The sequence below is a fragment of the Cyanistes caeruleus genome, unplaced genomic scaffold (assembly GCF_971803275.1).
Source record: "Cyanistes caeruleus unplaced genomic scaffold, bCyaCae1.hap1.1 HAP1_SCAFFOLD_206, whole genome shotgun sequence".
NCBI classification, from domain to species: Eukaryota; Metazoa; Chordata; class Aves; order Passeriformes; family Paridae; genus Cyanistes; species Cyanistes caeruleus.
The window spans coordinates 75,384-91,890 of NW_028255993.1; the positions used below are offsets into that span (position 1 = coordinate 75,384).

Below are 16,507 nucleotides of genomic sequence, written 5' to 3' on the forward strand. Positions count from 1 at the left end.
AATATCTCAAAAAATTCCAGAAACATCCCACAAAATCCCCGAAATCTTCTGAAAATCTTTCCAAATTCCAGAAACATCCCACAAAATTCTCTAAATCTTCTCTAAACCCTACCAAATTCCAGAAACATCTAACAAAATCTTGAGAACTTTTCACACTCTCTTGGAAATATCCCTCAAAATTCTTCATGTGTCCTCAATATCCCTCAAAATTCCCAAAAATTCCCACAAAATTCTTGAAACTTCCCACAAAATTCCCGAAATCTTCTCAAAACCCTATCAAATTCCAAAATCATACCACAAAATCTTGACAACATTCCACACAATCTAGCAAAAATCCATCATAATTCATGTCTCCTCAATATCCCAAAAAATTCTAGAAAATTCCCACAAAATTCCCAAAATCTTCTCAGAATCCTAACAAATTCCAAAAACATTCCACAAAATTTGGACATCTTTCCACACAATTTAAGAAAAATCCCTCAAAATTCTTCATATCTCTTCAATATCCCCAAAGAATATTCCACAAAATTCCCGCAAAATTCCTGAAATATCCCATAAAACTCGCGAAATCTTCTCAAAACTCTTCGAAATTTCAGTAACATCCCACAAAATCTTGACAACTTTCCACACAATCTACGAAAAATCCGTCAAAACTCTTCATGTCTCCTTAAAAATCCCTCAAAATTCTAAAAAAACCCTAAGAAATTCTGGAAAAATCCCTTAAATATTCCCAAAATCTTCTCAAAACCCTACCAAATTCCAGAAACATCCCACAAAATCTTGACAATTTTCCACACAGTCTAGGAAAAAGCCATCAAAATTCTTCATGTCTCCTCAAAATCCCACAAAATTCCACAAAATCACACGAAATTCCAGAAACGTCCCACAAAATTACAGAAATCTTCTCCAAACCCTTCCAAATTCCAGAAACATCCCGCAAAATCTTGACAACTTTCCACACAATCTCAGAAAAATCCATCAAAACTCCAATTTCACAGGCCTATTTAACATTTGATCCATCAAAATCAGTCCTTTGCTTTGTATTTTGGGAACTTGTTCATCTTGGGGAATTTGCCATCTTCTCAGGGTATTGAAGGTCCATCAAATGCTGCAGGTTTCATTCTTCCTTTAATACGGTCTATGTGCTGGAGTTTGACTCTTAAGCAGAGCTAATTGTTTATTTTGCAGCCTAGCAGATCTACTGTGGGGCTCTGGGCAGGTCAATTCACTTGAGAACGATGGGTAAATCAGTTCCTGGGAAGCTGTGCACTGCCTGGCCCCGATGCTTCAGCATGCTTGAGGTCAGCTTGGCTGTCTCCGACTGTCTAATAATAATGCAGAATAATGGAATTAAGTATTCATTTTAATTGCTGATCAATAAGATTTGTTTTCAGCTAAGTCTGCGTGCTAATTTCTAAACCACTACAGTCTGTTTCATCAATGACCTTCCTGATTTTTGCTTTCTAGTTTCTGCCGATCTTATTTTCTCGCCTGTCCCTGGGAGAGGAAGGGATGATGGCTGTAGGTTTGGCAGTCAGCGAGGGCCTGACCACCACTACAGTTCTGGACACTCAGCCTTGGAGATGTGATCAGGAATCTGCTCTTAGTTCCCAGTTTTGTATTGCAAAGACTGACCATGCTGCCAGCACTGTGTTTTATGAGTGAATTTCCATTTGGTCAAACTCCAAAGCAGCCTTAATTTTAAGGTGGAATTCATTGTGGATGAGGCTGTGAAGAATATGGTGTTTATACTCCCATCCTACCGGCAGTACAGTAGAACAACTTGTTGCTATATTTTATATATTAGTAAAGGCCTGTATGCACAAACCAGCCTTTGAAATAAGACGTGATATTAAGGGCTAAAATCCTTGAAACTTGCCTGCAGAAGAGAGAGTAAAGCAAAACAATATCCTTGTGTACAAGGATAAGAATGTAAACCTGTGTGTGTTAGCCAATAGTAACTTGCTCTGCCCGCAAACCCTGTAGACCCTATAAAAGGTGTGTTAATAATAGAAATAAACGGCATTCACAATTACTTCTGTGAAGACTGGTGAACAGCTCGGGGGTCTTTCAACATCTGGCGCTCCGACCAAGGACACCCCTGCGGGCAGAGGGGCTTTGGAGTCAGCGGAGTGGATCTGGGCATTAGACGTCGCGGGCTTGGATCGGCACCGGATAGGCAGCCTGAGCGCGGTGAAACGCTGAGCGGTAGGACGTGGAAAGTCAGGCTGCTGGGGGGGGCCCAGGCAGGCAAGGGCGTGGTAGAAGGGTCGCAACCTTCCCCCTTGCGGGTGGCCGTCAGCATGGAGGCAGAGTTTGCGGCGGTTAAAAAACTGCTTCTTGGTATCCTCGTTAAACGAGGCGAAGCAGCCCAGGAAAAGGACCTGGATATGCTCATTATATGGGCTAATTGTCATGGGCATTTGCAGTGCTCACACTGCTTTTTGCGGTGCAAGAACGGACTGATATGTTGGCTCTGATATGGGAAATGGCAATTACGGAAAAGAGCAAGGACACTGCGTCTCTCGGTTGAACTTGGCAGATTGCAATTAATACCTTAAAAGACAGAAAAGCGAGATATGCTGAGGCTGTGAGCCCCGTAATTCTACCTGCGTCACAGCGGCAGATGCCTTTACCTCCCACTGCTGGACAAGCACTCCTATCTATGCTGCCCATGGAGAGAGGGAGGGAAAGTCAGAGAGAAGAAAATAAAGAAAAAAAAAAAAAAAAAAAAAAAAAAAAGTTCCACAGCGAACGCTGAAACAACGAACAGAATCTGTTCAGTTATGGCAGGATGTGATACATCCAGAAATATTTGCTTCATTTTTGGAGTCACTTTTAGCATTACAATCTTATTAAAGTTCCATCTTTACCACCCTGGAAGAAAAGAAGCCAAATTTAGTCTGGTTTCCACCCGAACCAGGGGGACATGGGGGAGCACTGAGGTGGGTGCAGAGAACAAAGGCACCCTGGGGGCAGAAGCAGCGCAAGAAAAGTTCCAAGGCCACGCTGATAAGCTGCAATGATCGCCGTTGTTAGCACCTGGCCTGAGAGACTTTTCGTGTAACATCGCCTGCTTTTGTAAAATCGTGCCCTTTTTTCCTCTATCGGCAAACAACAAGAGAGATTGAGAGAAAAAACTGCATTTGTTAAAGTTAACTTTGTGAGGTTTTTCTTTTTCTTTCTCTCCGTTTTCCTCGCTGCAAGAGTATGTAGAGAATGTGAAGGAAGATAAGAGCAGAGCTGCAGCAGCAGCAGGGTGGGCAGCTCACCCCCCTGCTCCCTCTCTAAGAAGAAGCACCCAGATAATACCCAGTTTGTTAAAAAGTCATAATTCATTGGGTTTTCAAAATGTTTTTATATGCCATTGTAGAGTTAATTTTGTGTTTTAAGTAATTATGAGTTTATGCAATTGCAGTTTTTAGGATTTCACTAGAGAAGTTATTGTGATTCTTTGAACGTTTAAGAAAAAAAAAAAAAAAAAAAGAGAAAAAAAAAAAGAGAGAGAGAAAGTGTTTAAACATGGTGTGATTTACAGCTTCTAGGAAAACCTTCCAATTAATGATATCTACAGAAGAGATTTGTGGTTTAAAAAATAATTAGTTAAGAGAACTTTACTGTACAAGACAAAGTTAAGTTAAAGTATATATTTCTATTTGCTTGTTTTTTCCACAATTTTAATAAGGTAATTTTAATGTGAGTCCTTTTGTTATATAAAGCACATATAACTGCATATACACCAATTTGGATTTTGGGTTTTAGTTTAAGAATTGGACTTAATGTTTCTGAAAAAATGTAAATGTAGTACTTTTGAAAAGTGCTACAAACCTAGATGGCAACTCACCAAATCCTGTGTTGTGGTTTTTCTCTAGAAAAACTGCACTTTCAAATCCTAACCAATTTAAGCATATACTAGGCAAATTCCTGTTATGAATAAGTATTTTTAGTAACATTTGCAGTTATTGTGAGTTATTCTCAAAGCTAGATGACATAGAATTGTGATGTATTTGTTACATTCTTATAATCTTTATAGTGAATTCATGTTACTGTTATATTGTGTTTAAAAAGTATATATCAAACTTTTAGTTGCTTTTTTGTACTAACAGAATAATATTAAGTTATGATTTTATTTAATATAGATTAAGTGTTAATAGAATTAAGGATAGTTAAGTTTTATAATGTTTAGGCTTGAATGTTTTTAAGTTAAGTTTTCTAACTTAGATATTCTTTTAAGGTTAAGTTTGTTATTTCCTTTTATCATATATAATTATTGTTAGGTTTAAATATTGTTTAATTTAAATTGTTTTGTGTTTTATTGGAGACACTTGTTTAAACTGAAAAGTATAGTTATTTTCCTAGAGATATGAAGACAGTGACAACTGAAACAGCAGTGATGGAACACTGGTGAACACCTGCTTGTGGATAGAAGGGAATGCAGTCTGTGACACCCTTGACTTCATCGGGAGTTCTATTGGTTGTTGCAATCTCTGCAGTTTTGTTTGTTATAGCTTTCTTATTTTTCAGTGTTTCCAGAATTTTAAGAAGATGTATCATTGCTGAGGATCAGCTGCCATAGGAGAGGCTTCAGGTTAAACCAACTGCTGCATGGTTTAATTGGTCTGGTACCTAAGGCTTCTGATCATTTGATTTGTACAAATGTATTTTAACAGTTTGCTGTGCTGTAAGCATCTCATAGCTGCTACTATTGAGAACCTTGTTCTAGAAATATGTTAAGAGGCATCTTTCCAGTTTAAAGCCAGGCCCTGGCCAAGCCTTGACTTTACCTGGAGGGAACGTTTGCCATCAGATCCAGATGTTTTCTGTCCCAAATCAGTATTTGAGTCACTTTTTGACTCAGCAATTTGACCCTGTTGATATGACAGCTGGATCAATTTTGAAGTGGGCTTGGAGAATCATTTCCGGAGGTGATTACCCAATCCTTCACTGATTGTTTTGTTTCTGTTTGCTTGCTAATTATGGGATGCTGGTGCAGTGTTTTAGTAATTAATAGTAGTTTTATATTACATATGTTATTAATAATGTTTATGATTTAATTGATTTTTAACCGGTATAAGTTCTTATTAATTGTGTATATGGTTTTGTGTTGCTGTTGATGTTTATAACAGAAGTACATCTCATTTTATTTTTTTTTAAGAAAACGGGGGAAATGGATGCCCTAAAAACATTTGATTAGTGTAATTCATTAACTTCAAGAAGAGAAGTGCCTGTGTTTTGTTGGCAGGTTCAAAAAGGTCACCTGTCCATCTGACCAGACTGTCTGCCTCTGAACACATGAGATCCAGTGAACAGAGATGTCACCACACAGCCTTGGTACTCCAGACATGGATCAGAAGTGGAGCTGTCAGGACACAGTTGTGTCTGAACACTACACAGACAGTTGCCAACAGAACTTTTATGTCGTTACTATGATGTTATGTCTCTACCAATTTTTCAGGTATCCTTTGTTTTAAGATTTAGAAGGATCTGAAGAACAACTTGAACATCAAGGCCCTCAGTCACCCATCAGCTGCCAGCTGACATCACGGGAGCAGTGAACGTTCCAGGACTGAATCGTGTTAGAGAAATTCTGTAGAAGATCTAAGAAGTGTAGAGACTCCATTTAACTGTATATAAAGCAAATTGTAGTTGTGTGTTTACCCTTTCAGCAAATTGCTTTCACGCTTAGACTACATATATACCAAAGCACGTGTGTTAAAAGTAGTTATATAATAGGTTAAGATAGTTTAGCCTGTGTAGTAATTGTTATGTTAGTATAAAGTATAAGTATTCCCCCTTCAAGAGCTAGTGTAAGCATCTTTGAAAGTTCATTTAACGATTGGAGTTTTAGCTGTAAGTTTGCAAATATGGTGTCATTTGCATGGAACAAACTGCTTATGGTAATTGTGCTGTGTATAGTCCCAACCAACTGTCTGCTAACTAACATCCAAAAGAGGCAGAACATGTGGGTCACTGGCACATTGAACTGGCCAAAGGTCAATGTGTCTAAGCCTAGCCACACCTGGAGATCCTTTCGCACCTGTCTCATAGGAGTCCCTGAATGGGATCCTCCAGCATTTAAAGATTTAATTAGTAATGAAACTCGACTGAATTGATTGGCAATGTTGCAAGAGTGCAATTGCACTGTTGGCTTCACATTAAGACAACCTGAAGCCTGTTGGCAAGCAAAAAATTACCAAAGTTCTCAGTGTTACAACCCTCAGAAGAATTAGATTTGTTAAGTTCCACCAATACCTCAGGTGGATGGATAATGTTTGAACCCCCGACAAAAAGTCATTCTAACAAAGTAATGTAGCCCTGAGCTGCAGTCAACCCTATAGCTGATCTCGTTACTACCACTGAAAGTAAAGCCTTTGTTCGTGGTGCAATCTCACAGGACAATTACCAAAGCGATTACATAGTTCCATCTTCCTAATCTGTGGGGATAGGGCATGGAATGGGATTCCTGCTAGTCCACATAGAGGACCCTGTTATCTTGGGAAACTTAACTTTGTTCCACCCAAGCTTACATCAATTGTTGAATATAGCTAGCAAAATGAAGAACATCAAACAGTCAAAGCAAAGCCTGAATGAATTAAAGTTTAGCCACCCTAAAAAGGCTCGCTTGTTGGACTAAGGAAGGATTGAATTTAACATCCACAATGTTAAGTGAGCTTTCAGCCGATGTGAGTAGTGTATGTCATGCAGTATTATGAAATCGAGCTGCAATGGACCTTTTGCTCTTGGCGCAGGGACGTGGTTGTGGGGAGTTTGAAGGCATGTGCTGCTTGGATCTTACTGATCATTCAGCTTCCATCCATGGGCAACTGCAACAGCTACAGAATGTGTTACATGCCCTGAAAGAAGATAGTGACCCCACTGGAAGCTGGTTCGCCAGCTGGGGCAACACCGGATGGTTGAGGTCACTTGTGCTAGAAGGGGGACGGACTTTACTTATAGTGTTAATTGGGATGACAGCCTAAGTTGTGTGTTATCTTATCCAAAGCCTGGTTTGTGCAAAAAGAGAAAGGGGGAATTGTTGCTATATTTTATATATTAGTAAAGGCCTGTATGCACAAACCAGCCTTTGAAATAAGACGTGATATTAAGGGCTAAAATCCTTGAAACTTGCCTGCAGAAGAGAGAGTAAAGCAAAACAATATCCTTGTGTACAAGGATAAGAATGTAAACCTGTGTGTGTTAGCCAATAGTAACTTGCTCTGCCCGCAAACCCTGTAGACCCTATAAAAGGTGTGTTAATAATAGAAATAAACGGCATTCACAATTACTTCTGTGAAGACTGGTGAACAGCTCGGGGGTCTTTCAACAACAACTCCTAACTGATTTGGTAATAAAGACCTAGTTTTTCTTCACTAAACCTGCCCTAGCAAAATTCATAAGCTGGTGATAGCTATCTCTGGCGTGGAAAATCTTTATTGAGTTTATTGACAATTTAATATATGTTGTCAAGCTTTGTTGTTTAGTTTCTGTTTATCCAGAGACACCTGGGGCTACCTTTGCTTCCTAAGGGATTAAACTAGCAAGCACTTAGAATTAGATTTTGGGAAGATGGGTGCAGGAGACTTGGTAATTCACTTCAGGAAAACATAATAATGATGAACATTTCAGATGGAAATGATAGTACTTGACATACTATGTGAAATGCTTTTAAGTTATTTTTTAGTTTTTCTTTAATTTTTAATCCTGGATAAATTAAATGAGGCTTTTGGGGAAAGCATGAGCTGGAATTTATATTGTATTTATATTGCCCCGCCGCCACCGAGGACAGGGCTGTCCAAAGAAGTTGATGCAGCTGCTGAGGCAGAACCGTGACCTGATGCGGCTGCACCTTCGTTACTGCTCTCAGCCGAGGCCAAGAACCAAGTCAGCGGCAAAAGTGGGCATTGGGAGGAGACTCCGCATCTCCCCTCAGTTCTGACCTCCAGAGCGTCAAATCAGCTCTTTGACTCACAGCTCACCACAGACCTCGAAACAGGAGGCAAAGATCTACACCAGTTGGCCTTTCATAACTTCTCACCCATCTATTACCTTTCTGTGGCTAGCTTCAGAAAATGGGGGGGAAGCCATTCCAAAGAACACGACCAAGGAAATCACACAGCACTCGGGACTTTTTCCAGGCATCAAATTTTTAATGGATGATGTGAAGTAACACAGAAGCAATTCCTGTCCACAGAAAAAAAATTTCAAATGTTTTTGTCTCAAAGACAATCACTGGATGTTGAAAATTTCTGCTGCTGAAAGTTACATTAGGTCCTCAACACTGAACAATCAATATCCCCACAATCTAAACTGTGAAATTACCACCTCGGCAAGGAGAAAATTTTCAGGATTTGCAACTCATCTCAAAACCTCAGTAGAACTGAACCAGCAGAATTTCCCTGTGATGCCATTGTGTTCTGGAACCCCTCAAATACTCACTAAAACAGACTTTACTTTCAGTAGGACAGCTGTTGATGAAAATCTGCGGTAAAACCTATGGGAAGTGGCCATGTGCACGCATCTTCCTTCCCACAGCAGGCACAATCAAATCCTCCTTTGAATGGCCTCAAAGTTCAGCAGCACTCATTGGCACAGCCTCTTCTCCCACAGACAGGCCAGTGAGCAACACGGCAGCGCCAGCCAGATGGGCAAGGACAAGAGAGAGCAGATGTCAACAAGGCTTTGAAGCTGTGCCAAGGGAGGTTTACGCTGGGCGTTGGCAAGAACTTGTGCCCAGAAAGGGCCATTAGATCCTGCAATGGCCTGACAGGGGGCTGCTGGAGTCATCCTTGTGGCAGGTGGGCAAGGCAAGCCAGGCCGCAGCGCTCGGGCCCCGCTCTGCTGGCCATGGTTGCCGCCATGGCTCACAGGTTGGACTCAACATTCTCTCAGGGCTCTCTGAGGCCAGGGCGTTCTGTGCTTCTGTGACATCACAGCCTCTGGCGACGGCACGGTGCCTGGCAACTGTCGCCAGCTGTTGCTGCGCCCCAGAGCCCAGGCAGACCTGCTTGCAGAGAGACGCCCAGAGCCTCTGTGCTGCCGGCAGAGCTCTATGGCTGCTCACGGCTCTTCCTCGCTGCTGCAGCTTTACGTGCTGCTGCTCTTGGCCCATCCCCTCGACCCTTCCAGCAAACTTGAGCAGAGCACGGATGCCTCTCCTATGCTTCCGGAGGATTTCTACCCGGAGGAGACGGACCCTGAGCAGATCCTGTGGGTGTCCTGGGCAGTCCTGCTGGTTGGCGTGCTCATCATAGGCATGGCCATGGGATGGGCCCTTGAGAGAAGATTTCAGAGATGCTGGAAAGAGGTGAGGCGGGGCTGGGGGGGTCAGGGAGGCGGGATGGGGCAGACCTTGAGGGCCTCTTGGGCACCCTTTGGCCAATGCCCTGCGGCAGAAGGGGCCTGAGCTCCTGACTGGGGAATCCGGCCCAGGGGCTGAGCCCCATGGACAGCACCAAGCAGAGGCGGCCAGAGCTCTGCATGCTGCAGCCTCTTCCCCGGGGCAGCCCAGCCCAACTGAGCCCGAGTCTCTGTCTCCGAGGCCAAAGGCAGCCCCACTTTGTGGGTGCCGGCCCCGCTCTGCCCCTCTGCCTCTTCCATGGGGATCCCTGCGCTTTGCCTTGCAGCGGAATCTCCAGAGCCCTTCAGGCCGTGCAGAGCCCCGCCGCCATCGAAGACACGGCTGTCCAAAGAAGTTGATGCAGCTGCTGAGGCACAACCGTGACTTGATGCGGTTGTGCCTTCGCTCTCAGCCGAGACCAACAACCAAGACAGCGGCAAAAGTGGGCATTGGCAGGAGACTCCGCACCTCCCCGCAGCTCTGACCTCCAGCGTGGCACTCCGAATTCAGAACCTTACGGGGAATGTGTGACCAGTGCCCAGCCCAGGCACTGCGACGTTCCCCATCTTAGAAGTTAGCCACACCCCTATTGTTAGTTGTAGGATTCCCCACCACGTTTCCCCCAAGAAGTTGACCTTTCCCTTAGTGTTCAGTTCTAAACAGTTGAAGTATTGAAGTATTTTAGGCTTAAGATTCTTACCCCATAGTCTTCAAGTAACGTTGTAGTGTAGATTTTAGAAGTAGTCAAGTGAATAAAGTTCACGTTTTCTACATGTTGCTGTGTCATTTTCTTGATGTTGCACCTGAGACCTGGGGACTCCTTGAGAGATGGGTTTGCATGGCAGCTCCAGACTGCCTGCAATGGAGAGCCCAAGTGCCCCAGCAGGGTTTGCAAGAGTATGGAGGGCAGCGGGAAAGAAGAAGATGGTGGAAAATGTGGAGGGAGCTGGATAAATAAATGCTTGCCATTGCCTTAGCAGAAAAAAACCCCATCAAAAACCAACCCACCCTCAAAACAAAGCAATGAAAATAGTTTGCCTCTGAATGAAAAGAACTTCAATTAACTATATGATGTCTGCTTTTGGTTCAGCATTCATCAATCTGAATTTGAATATGCATAGGGTAATTCAAGGTAACTGAAGCTTAAAGATCATGTCTATTTACTTGTGCATAGCCTATACTGAAGCACATTAGAAAGCCGTGTTTTGCTTCAAATCTGCGCAGTTTTAACTTCATTCCCTCTTATACTCACTGGGTAATTAAATACATGAAGAAACTGATTTATTTTTTTTTTATTAAGAATGCATTAGAAATTAGGAAGGCATGGCTTTAGCAGAGTCTGCTGATACCAACATTACTCAGCTAAGTTGAAAGTATTAACACAAGAACTTGATGACAGAAGCAATGTTCATCAGAGCCTCAACAATAAAGTTGCAGTTCCAAGTTTTTCAGATGTCCTACACTTGCTAAGGCATCTCCAGAAAGAAGAGTCACCAGAAAATAGCAGAGGAAATTTGAAACCCATTTCTCTTTTGTTTTTTTTTTTTTCCTGAACATTCTTGTGGGCAACAGAAAACTCCTAATATGTGGAATGAAACGTAGTTTTTTTGCCAGAGTCATGAGTCATCCCCTCAGTTCCAACCTGATCCAATGGTCACTTGAATCTTGGAAAGGGTCAAATCAGCAATATGAAATTTCAATTGTATTCATGAAAGTAGCTCTTTTTTCTCCATTCCCCTCCCTCTCCCAAATATATCAACACCAAGTGAGAAAGGCTCGATTTGAAAGATAATTATTACAGAATTAAACATGGACATAGCTAGTTTGCTACAAGTTCCAGCAGATAGAGAAACGAGAGCAGAATCAGAGGTTATCAAACTCAATATAAAATCCAGCTCATGCTTTCCCTAAAAGCCTCATTTAATTTATCCAGGATTAAAAATTAAAGAAAAATGAAAAAATCATATAAAAGCATTTCACATAGTATGTCAAATACTATCATTTCCATCTGAAATGTTCATCATTATTATGTTTTCCCATAGTAAATTACAAAGTCTCCTGCACCCATCTTCCCAATATCTGATTCTAAGTGCTTGCTAGTTTAATCCCTTAGGAAGCAAAAGTAGCCCCAGGTGTCTCTGGACAAACAGAAACTAAACAACAAAGCTTGACAACGTATATTAAATTGTCAATAAACTCAATAAAGATTTTCCACGCCAGAGATAGCTATCACCAGCTTATGAATTTTGCTAGGGCAGGTTTAGTGAAGAAAAACTAGGTCTTTATTACCAAACCAGTTAGGAGTTGTTCTACTGTACTGCCGGTAGGATGGGAGTATAAACACCATATTCTTCACAGCCTCATCCACAAAGAATTCCACCTTAAAATTAAGGCTGCTTTGGAGTTTGACCAAATGAAAATTCACTCATAAAACACAGTGCTGGCAGCATGGTCAGTCTTTGCAATACAAAACTGGGAACTAACAGCAGATTCCTGATCACATCTCCAAGGCTGAGTGTCCAGAACTGTAGTGGTGGCCAGGCCCTCGCTGACTGCCAAACCTACAGCCATCATCCCTTCCTCTCCCAGGGACAGGCGAGAAAATAAGATCGGCAGAAACTAGAAAGCTTAAGCTAAAATCAAGAAGGTCATTGATGAAACAGACTGTAGTGGTTTAGAAACTAGCACGCAGACTTAGCTGAAAACAAATCTTATTGATCAGCAATTAAAATGAATACTTAATTCCATTATTCTGCATTAGTATTAGACAGTCGGAGACAGCCAAGCTGACCTCAAGCATGCTGAAGCATCGGGGCCAGGCAGTGCACAGCTTCCCAGGAACTGATTTACCCATCGTTCTCAAGTGAATTGACCTGCCCACAGCCCCACAGTAGAACTGCTAGGCTGCAAAATAAACAATTAGCTCTGCTTAAGAGTCAAACCCCAGCACATAGACCGTATTAAAGGAAGAATGAAACCTGCAGCATTTGATGGACCTTCAATACCCTGAGAAGATGGCAAATTCCCCAAGATGAACAAGTTTCCAAAACACAAATCAAAGGACGGATTTTGATGGATAAAATGTTAAATAGGCCTGTGAAGCTGGAGTTGTTAGGTTGCACATGAAAGAAGGGAAAAAAACCACACCCCAACCCTCAAATGCAATTTTAGATCCCTCTTGGAAAATTTGCTTTAAAAAGAGAGGAATAGATACAATCTTCCCCTCACCTGGAGATTTTAATGAATTCAAGCCATTTCAAATCTGTCAAGAAAGCCCTACCACAGTCCCCGTCAAACAACATTTTCTTTCATTTTTTTCTTCTCATTACTACTTCAGAGCAGTCTAAACAACAGCAAATAAGGAAATTCAAGTTGCAATTCAAACACTGAGCTCTGGAGTCCTACATTGCCTTCAAACACCTGTATGAAACACTAACTTCATGCTTAATGCTCTCCAATACATAGAAGCCATTTATTTGCATATCATTTGGCTGCTAAAGCTGTAACTTGCATTTCTATCAGCAGATGGGCCTGATTCTCACCTTCCCCTGATACACATGAGCAGTGTGGGCCCTGACTTTCTGGGCAGCTCACACTTCCTTGATTCAAACTCTTGACTTTGCTCTCTGTAACACGGCCCTTCCTGAATCCAGCCTAAGGTACGAAGCAGCCACACACCTTCTGAAGTTTCCATTATTGATATCTGCCTCTCCCCATTAGAATGCTTTGCAAAAACAATTAAGATCCAATGTTGCCCGTGTCTGCTGCAAGGAGGGGCTCTCTGGCTTTTTTACTCCTATTTTTAGAACATTCTCTTTCTAAGGTCATGACAGCTGGGTACAAATCCAGAGCAACACCTTGAAGCATTAACAAACAGAAGCAACAGAAAACAGAAGCTGCTGCATTTCCTGCGGCCATTGGAGGGTGCAATTGCAAGTGTGAAAATATTGCAGTTCTGTCATTCAGTAAGAAGTACACGTTCCAAAGGAAATCCATTCAAAGCAGATTATACAGCATAGATTTGTTGTCCATTTTAAATTGTTACTGGAAGCCAAAGAAAGATTTCTTTGGGAGCCTCACAGGTTTGTCTTCACCATTTATAATGGAACAGTTACTCTGCTTTAAATTTAAGTGGTTTTTTTCCCCAACAGTTTCATCTACCTCCTCACCAAGCTGATACAGAATAGAGGAGCACAGATAGTGGAACAGATTTGGAATTCCATAAATGGACTTCTCATGTGGCTAGAACTGATATTTACAGCTCTGTGGGCTTAGAGCATCCATCCAATGTCCTGCCAGTCCAGCACTTCCTGATGGTATTTGCAGCCACTGGCTCCACAGAAGTTAGATCAATGCGCTTCTCCTTGGATGTCATGTGGCTGCTGCAAGTGCAACAATGGAGCCACCAATTTCTAGTTGCAAGGTCAGGATTGCAAATTTAAAACCTTACTGTTACAAGATGTAAAGGCTCTCCAATCCTGCTGTAAACAAGAGCTTTTAAGACACTTAACTCTTCCAACTTCAGCTTGCTTCCAAGTTTATGGTATTAGCTTTTTTAGATAATAAAGGATTGTCTGTAGATTACTGTGGATTAAAATTATAACTGCAGACCTGAGTATTAGTCTCAAGTTTGATGGCATGAGGAAGTTGATGGTCTTCTTATCCATCCCTGGAATCACCCTGATGCACTGTCTCAACTATCTCCCAGAGGTATTTATTTTTTTCAACATGGATTATCTATTTTATGAAGTTTGGAACAGGGAGAATGGCTGCCTTCCATACAAATCAAACAGGTTGGATTTTCAAGTGATTCGAATTGTATCAAAGTCTTCAGACCCAAATAGGTGTAGCCTCTGTGAAATACAGAAGCCCTTATGAAAGGCTCACTCAGAAGGTGTCAATAGAATAAATAAGAAATTCATCATAAAAAAATGAAGAAGGAAAAAGCCTTCATTCCCTAACTCTGCAGAATCCCACCCGAGTAAAATCTCACTCACTTTACAATGAAAGGAAAATAGTTTAGTGGTGGTGGCAGGGACAAGGCGAGGATAGACGGTGCCAGGGAGGATTCTACACTTAGAGATGCTGAGTATCCAGCCAAGAGACAGAAATTCATAGCAGAATAAGCTTCTACAAACTGAAAATATGCTTGGCTCAGGTAGATTTCAGGCCACAACTTTGATTCTCCAGAGGCAAAAGTAAAGAACAGTTCAGTCCTTTTTCCTCCCCAACTCATTCCTAGGTCCGCTCGTGCACAGTTTGTAAAAGAAAAAAAGAGTCTCATTCAGAACAAGGACGTAGGACCTTTTCCCCCTGTTGCAATTAATGTGAAAAAAAAATAAAGAAAAATACCTGCTCTGCATCTTGTGTTTATCTGCCATTTTAAACCACATTCTGAGCTCATCTCTTCTCAGAGGTACTTCCTTTCTAAATTTTACTTTTATTTTTTGGGTCCAAAAAGTATTACTACAAGTAAACTTCCCCTTGAACAGCCTGCCAGAGAAGAAGAAACAGCAGTGTTTGCTATCTGCCACCAAATTTTACATCCTGTCCTATAATCTTATTTTCATAAGCTGAAAGTCATTGGGGAAGGCAGAGAGAGATCTACATTTGTGCATCCTAGCAGGATGCTGTGCTGGAAAATATCTCTACCGAGTGTTCTTGGGTTAGTGGATCCAAATGACTTGATAGTACTGAGGGTCTGCACTCATTTGTACTAAATGGATGTAGGGACATTGCCATTGGAAATACAAATTTACAAAGGGACTGCCCCATAGGCTTGTAGGAGTAGTTTTAGTTTAGGGGCATTATCCGATGATATGACTGACGATATCATATGGTCTCTGTGTTACCAACACAGCCCTACAGCCTTGGAATAAAGTTTCTAACAATAAAATATTTGGCATGCAATATGGAATGGTGGCCAAAAAGAAAATTAATGTCATCAAAGTTAAGGACCCTAGCAACATTTTAAGAGAAGTCTTATGAAGATGAAATTCTCTATTTCAGCTCATTATGTGTTGATCTATTTTATATATTAGTAAGGGCCTGTCTGCACAAACCAGTCTTTGAAATACGTCGTGATATTAAAGGCTAAAGTCCTTGAAACCTTCCTGCAGGAGAGAGAGTAAAGCAAAACAATATCCGTGTGTACAGGACAAAAAATGTAAACCTGCGTGCATTAGCCAATAGTAGCTTGCTTAGCCCACAGACCCTGTAAAACCCCATATAAGTGTGCAAAAGGTAGAAATAAAAGGCGATCACGTTTACTTCTGTGAAGGCTGGTGAATAGCTGGTGGTCTCGCAATAATTTTGTGGCATTTTGAGAAAATTTTAATAATTTTGTGGGATTTTCCTTGAATTTTATAGGATTTTTTTGGAATGTTGCGGAATTTGATAAGATTTTGTGGAATTTTGAGAACACTTGAGTAATTTTGAAAGATTTTTCATATATTGTGTGGAAATTTGTACAGATTTTGTGGGATATTTCTAGAATTTGGAAGGATTTTGAGAAGATTTCAGGAATTTTGCGGGACTTTTTCTTGAAATTTTTGGATTATTGTGGAATTTTTTGGAATATTGAGGAGACATGAAGAATTTTGATGGATTTTTCCTAGATTGTGTGGGAAGTTTTCTTTTTTTGTAAGATGTCTTAGGAATGTCGTAGGGTTTTCATAAGGTTTTGGGGATTTTGTGGGATGTTTCTGGAATTTTGTGGGATTTTGAGGAGACATGAATAATTTTGATGGATTTTTCCTAGATGGTGTGGAAAGTTGTCGAGATTTTGTGGAATGTTTCTGGAATCTGGTAGAGTTTTTAGAAGATTTTGGGAATATTTTGGGATGTTTCAGGAATTTTGTGGGATTTTTTGTGGGAATTTTGTGGGATATTGAGGAGACATGAATAATTTTGATGGATTTTTTCAAGATTGTGTGGAAAGTTGTCAAGATTTTGTGGGATGTTTCGGAAATTTGGTAGGGTTTTGAGATGATTTTGGGGATTTTGTGGGATGTTTCTGGAATTTTGTGGGATTTTTTGTGTAATTCTGTGGGATTTTGAGAAAATTTTAATAATTTTGCAAGATTTTTCTGGAATTTTGTGGCATTTCTTTGTAATGTTCTGGGATGTTGAGGACACTTGAACAATTTTGAGGGACTTTTCTTAGTTTGT

At 41.1% G+C, this 16,507-nt stretch overlaps 1 long non-coding RNA gene across 1 annotated transcript; it reads left to right on the forward strand.

Moving 5' to 3' along the window:
• Positions 1 to 1,790: 1,790 nt before the first annotated feature.
• On the forward strand, positions 1,791 to 10,110 carry LOC147645636 (uncharacterized). The gene is made up of 2 exons (XR_015282256.1): positions 1,791 to 9,304; positions 9,624 to 10,110. It is a non-coding gene; the product is annotated as an uncharacterized LOC147645636 (long non-coding RNA).
• Positions 10,111 to 16,507: the final 6,397 nt, after the last annotated feature.